This window comes from Felis catus, chromosome C1 (genome assembly GCF_018350175.1).
Source record: "Felis catus isolate Fca126 chromosome C1, F.catus_Fca126_mat1.0, whole genome shotgun sequence".
NCBI lineage: Eukaryota > Metazoa > Chordata > Mammalia > Carnivora > Felidae > Felis > Felis catus.
In genome coordinates this window covers 76441327-76447654 of record NC_058375.1, presented here as the reverse complement: position 1 = coordinate 76447654, position 6328 = coordinate 76441327, and the positions used below count along the sequence as shown (strand labels likewise).

The window sequence follows — 6328 nt, the reverse complement described above, 5'->3', positions numbered from 1 at the left end:
TTAATGTTTATTTTTGAGAGAGACAGAGCATGAGTGGGGGAGGGGCAGAAAGAGAGGGAGACACAGAATCCCAAGCAGGCTCCAGGCTCTGAGCTGTCAGCATAGAGCCCGATGCAGGGCTCGAACGCATGAACTGCGAGATCAGGACCTGAGCTGGGGTCTGACACTTAACCCACTCAGCCACCCAGGTGCCTCTTAGATTGCTGATTTCTAATGAGCTTCTGCTCTGTATTAGAATGAGCTGGATCAGAACTCTATCCGGTGACCCTGGCCATTAGTTTGCAGAACTGGCTTCATAGGTGTGCATCCTGCATTGTGCTTGGTTTAACGCCCTCCTGTCACTATACTGAAATCCCTAATGATTTTATCTCTGATCTTGTGTTTTAGAAGTCAAATCCAGTGGAACTATGGAGCAGGGGCAGGAGCAGAGGAGTGATGCTCAATATGCATGTTCTCCCTTCCACGTCACTCCTACCTGATGCCCTAAGAGCACAGAATTCCAACGGACCCACAATGTCTGCGTGTTCAGTAAGACTCAAAGTGAGGACAAGGTAAATGTGTTCAACCTGTGACTGAGTTGAACCAGAACTTGTTTCAAATGCAGAAAGAAAGCAATGGCATTTTAAGAAGCACACATGACCAACAAACCCTATCATATCCTTTCTTACCTCCCTGAATCAGCCCACAGGTTGTGCTGCAGGTGGTGGCTTAGAAGGAAAGGGAAAGAGGGCAACTTGTGATTCCCTTTTCTTTCAGTCCTTCCTTACTCATCGGTAAGGTACAGGTAGAAAGTATTGATAGACTGTACTCATCAAGAAGTGGGGGGGCGCCTGGGTGGCTCAGTCGGTTAAGCGTCCGACTTTAGCTCAGGTCATGATCTCATGGTTCGTGGGTTCAAGCCCCACATCAGGCTCTGTGCAGACAGTTCAGAACCTGGAGCCTGCTTTGGATTCTGTGTCTCCCTCTCTCTGCCCCTTCCCTGCTCACATTCAGACTCTGCCTCTCTCAAAAGTAAATAAAAGCATTTAAAAAAAAAAGTGGGGAAAAAAAGTGAATTTGGTGTACAGTTTCCACTGTTCCAGTAAGAACAAAATACATATGCGTGTGTGAGACACAAAATACAAATTGAGTGAGTGTGGTTATTCTGCAAATATGTTAAAAATGTTCCTGTGTTTGCATTTGAAATGGGCATTGAGCAATATAATGACAAACAGTAAAATTCATACTAATTATTCTAATTTTCAATTTTTCCTTTACATAGAATGACATTAAATGGCAAGTGAAAAAGGACCCTGACACACTAGACTACACAAGAAAGAAAAACGCTTTATATTTTAGCATCTTTAATAGCATTTGTTTCCTGGATTTTGAACTGAGGCCTGCAATTTATGTAGCCAGCTCTTTCTATATTTATCTGACAGTGAAAATAGTTGTCTTATTACTTTTCACTGGCTCATTGTTCCATTCATTTGACCAGGATTCAGCATTCCCTACGTATGAGGAATGTGCTAGGGACTGGAAATGTGGTAATGAACAAAATAGAATGTCCTCGACTCCTTTGGACCTCAGTGAATTTTTCTTGCCAGAAATATATGTAGTGCTTTATGTTTTAGTGTTCTCTAATTCAGATGACATTTTTCCTGCTGGGTCTAAATTAGTGACGTTTAGTTTCCTTTAACTGCAGTAAGGAAGCCTAGTTATTACTATGTTTGAACTCCTTCTGAAGGAGCAATTTTATCACTCAGGGTAAATCAGCAAGTAAACAGAGTATGGGATCCGGGATGAGAATCCAGTGAGACAGGATAGGCTGGGAATCCAGGTGCCTGGGTTTCAATAATCCCCACCTTTGGGTAAATGTGTGCTTATTTACCTGTTCTGGTGTCCGGACCTGAGAAGTGAGAATGTGCTGGCCCCACCCCTAACAAGTATACAGTGACACTGTAACCAGTAAGGAAGGAGCTGCCTTCTTAGTAGGAAGAGTCCCTGTATGCTTTCCAGGTGTCCACATTTGCTGTGTCTCACAAAGATGCCAAGAGCCGACATCCAAAGGGACAGCAGTATGGTTCTCTGACCAGAAGATGTGGGGAGTCGTGGAGGAAGACAGAGAAGCCTGGAGAGGGAAGGTATGCAGCACCACTGGGGGAATGGCTCTCTGGGGCCAAGGTGTGGCTTCCCTGGAGAGGGTACAGGCTGGTCCAATCAATAGAGCCAGTAGCTACCCTCCAGTCTAAACGGTACTACATGTGCACAAAGTCCGATCACATACAGTAACTTTCTTAGTACGGTTAACCGAGGCCTGTCTGGTCACTGGTCACAGCCCTTAGAAATCCCTCCCAAGCTTGCTTGTTCTCCATGGTGTAGGTAGCATCAGGAAGGGATGAATATGCCTCATGGGGGAGGGCTGTGTACCCAGAGCACTCATTCTCACCCACAAGGAGAATGGGGCTGCAGGGAATAGTGTTCCAGCTTTAAAAGAAGAAGCCAGAGTTCAGGGGCACAGACACAGATTTCCCTCTGATTGGCCCCCATGCCCTCAGCAAGTCACTGAGCTTTCTAGGCCTCCGCTTCCTCATTCCTTAAATGGTAAGTGAAGAAGCACATTTCACCTATCAACTAAATTTCAAACATGAGGTTTTTTCTTTATCTTTTGTCTACTGTCTTCTCCAGTTAATTCTTTCTAAAAACATGCCACGGCTCAGAGGTTAAGGACTTCATCTCCTTTGTCCTTGATTCCCCAGCACATGGTGTGCACATGGCACACAGTAGGTACTTGAGAAATGTCTACCGGATGAATGTCTCTGTAAATGATCTCTGTGAACGGATGTTGCTTCCTACTATATCTCTTCCCAGAGAAAAGAGGCAGAAATCTATGGTAATGCAATAAGAGGGGGACAGCATTCTAATAGTTGATGACACAGAATACATTAAAGCAATGCTCAGTCACCATACATTAAGTCTTTTTAATGTAGCTTTTAAACAGCTTTTCTTATTAGCCAAATGAAATACAGTAATCCTTTAACTCTCCTGTGTCAGATTATCAGCTATTTCAAGTAAGTGTTAACATTTCTGTCACTGGCAAAAGTGAATTATGTTTTCCTTCCCAAGCTTGCATCAACATGCCCAACAAGCGGGCTGCACACGCCTCTCTAATGGGACAGTGTGAGGTGCTGCTGCTGGGTGATTATGAAGTAGCTCGACATCAGGGGGAGGGGGTGTGTCAGCCCCACCCGGCAGCCCGAGCAGGGCCAGGGAGCCTTTGCAATGAGTGAATGAATGAATTGGGGTGTCATCCTGCGTGAATAACAGGGCTCCTGTAACCTCCCTGGCTTTGTTCTGTAAATAGCCTGCACAGAAAATTCTAGATGTTGTTATCTCTCGTGGCTTTCTATGTCAGGGACTCTGACAATACAGAGGAGGCCAGCTACTTTATAAACAAAGTCCCAATCTTTAGAAATCTGGAAAATCCTTCCACCAGGAAAATTCACTTGGGTGACACAGAGTTCTCAAAAATTTTGCAAACCAATGGATCACGGTATATCAGGGAGAGATTAAACTAAGAGAAAAGCTGCAATATAAATTCAAATTTCTTAGCAGGTGTTGAAAACAAGACAACAAGCCTAAAATGGATTTGTTTATGCTAAGCCCCACATCTCTAAATCGAGACTTAATTACAGTTTCGGCTCTCCCAGAAATGGAATCTTAAACCAGCAGATCAGGAATCGCCTGATCAGCATTACTTAAACAATTTTCCTTATAGACCCCTGCCATCATCTGTATGGGAAGCAACCCTGCAAAAATCAATCTGCTTTTTTGCCTAGTATTCCTCATCCCTGCTCCCTTCTACAGATAAAAGTCTTTTATTTGGTACAGTTCCTTGGAGCTCCTTTTTGTCTGCTAGATTGGATGCTGCCTGATCTGTGAATCGTTGTATAAAGCCAGTAAGATCTTTAGAATTTACTCAGTTGAACTGTGTTTTTATTAACATGGATAAATGTGATCTGACCCTGGAGCACGTTTCTTGTTCACCTGTCCTCCTACTTTGAGTCCCAGCTGGCCGACTTCCTCTAGCCTGCCCAGTGAGCCGCACCACACCACATCCTCTGCTTCTCTTCCTCTTGCTTGGAGTGACCTCCTCACCTCCTCTACCTGGAGAACTCTGCTCGTCGCCAGAAGCAGCTGAAATGCAACCTCTTCTATGCTCCCTAGCACTTAGTACCCACCTCTGCTAGCACTTCCCAGCCTCATTCTATTTGTGTATACCTCGTGTCTTCCATTAGATGGTGAAATTCTTGAGATCAGAAACTATACTTTATGTCTTGAATTCCAAGTCTTATGGCATATATTAGAAGCCCAATAAAAGTTTGTTGAATCAGTTATAACAATATTACTTATAGTACCTCCATTATTTACACTGCAACACTGGAAGGCAGGTATCACTATGTTGATTTTAAAAACAGGATATAGGATAAGAGGGGCACCTGGGTGGCTCAGTTGGTTAAGCGTCAGACTCTTGATCTCAGCTCAGGTCTTGATCCCAGGGTCGTGAGTTCAAGCCCCGTGTTGGGCTCCATGCTGGGTGTGGAGCCTACTTTAAAAAAAAAAAAAAAAAGGAAGAAAGAAGAAAGAAAGACTTTCTTATTTGGGCACCTGGGTGGCTCTGGGTGGCTTAGTTGGTTGAGTGTCTAACTCTTGATTTCAGCTCAGGTCATGCTCCCAGGGTCATGGGATCAAGCCCCATGTGTGGTTCCATGTTGAACTTGGAGCCTGATTGGGATTTTCTCTCTCTCTCCCTCCCTCTGTCCCTCTCCCAGACTCGCACTCTCTCTTAAATTAAAAAAAAAAAATCATAATTTTTTAAAAAATCATACAGAATGAAAGATTTTTGACAACTTGCCCACAGAAATGAGCTAGTGATAAAATATCCTTGATTCAAAACCAAACCAAATATCTGTGACTCCAAAGTTTAAGCTCCTCCCCTTGCACAATGCTCTGTCTTCTAATGGCAAAGACTTCCCAATAACCATATCACTACAGAAAGTCTTTTCATATGCAAATTATCACCGAATCCAACAACCACCTTCTAAAAAGCTGTCTTATCTTCCTTAGGTTAAGTAACCTTCCCGAAGTCCACAGCAGTGTCACATCTCCACCCAGGTCTTCTGACTTCTAAATCCGGATTATTACAAAGGAATCCCAGGAAGAAATTGTGACGAGATGTGTCTGCAGCAGGAGAGGAAGCCCAGGCACACAAAATCCTATAGGACTCCACAGTCCCTCAGCATCCTCAGATAGCACTCAGGTCAATGATGAAAAAGCCCCAATCCCTGGTACATGGAACAAAGACTACTCTACCTTCCTGCACTTCAGGGCTGCCTTGTTTCTGATTCTCCTGGCCCAGCATCCTTCCTAATCTTCCGGGGCACTTTCAGCTCAGCAGATATCAACATGCACCCCTGCCTCCTCATCTGCCATCTAATCAGTGACATAGCTCTTTTTACAGTTAAAAGAATCAAGCTTAAAGCCAAAAATCTAGCTTTGTTGCTCCTCTTTCCTCCCCTCCCTTCCTTCTTCCTTTCTCCTACCTCCCTCCCTTCCTCCCTCCCTCCCTCCAGCCCTGTAGAGTGTACTGCTATGTGTCAGGTACTAACCCTTCTCAGGACCTAGAGTTCCCTGTCTCCCTGGAATAGCATAATTCAAAGACAATATGGCTCTATTATCAGATAAGACGTTGAAACTTCTCCCCAACCCTGAGGATTCTTTTCTCACAGCAGCAGGGCTGTGTGTTTCTTTTTCAATGGATTACTTTTCAAAAGGGTCAGAACTGGCAAGGGAGCCCAGACAGGAATGTAAATGGTTGGGTCTTCTGCCTATTCTAGTCTTTAGGTGAGTTTGACCCTCCATGGTGACAACAAAGAGCAGGAAGGAAATTGAGGCAGCTGATACACAAAAACCACCTCAAGTCCACACAGAGGTGGCCATGAGCAGTGGCTATGCAGGTGACACTATATGGATCCATAAATACCTGGTTTGCTTTCACTATGACCCCAAAGATTCTTGAGGTTATAGGCTCAGCAAACACTATTTGTTTAAATAATTCAAGACTGTCCCCTTGTAATTTTATCCTTCATTCACTGAACTAAATTCTTCTCTAGACTTTCCCCTAAATTGGACCTAACCCTTCCCTAGATTGGACCTAAAAAGACCCTTTGTTTCTCTATCCTTAATTTCTGTTTAGGTACTTACAAAAGGTTTTGCTCATTGTGACTTTATTGAGTCACTGCCACTCCACATATCTGGGGCCAGCAGCTCCATTCTGGATACCTGTTCT

General features: G+C 44.0%; 1 long non-coding RNA gene across 1 annotated transcript; it reads left to right on the top strand.

The window, feature by feature from the left end:
- The first annotated feature begins 391 nt into the window (after nucleotides 1–391).
- On the top strand, nucleotides 392–5960 carry LOC123379688. The gene is made up of 3 exons (XR_006584529.1): nucleotides 392–551; nucleotides 1999–2123; nucleotides 5107–5960. It is a non-coding gene; the product is annotated as an uncharacterized LOC123379688 (long non-coding RNA).
- The last annotated feature ends 368 nt before the right edge of the window (nucleotides 5961–6328 follow it).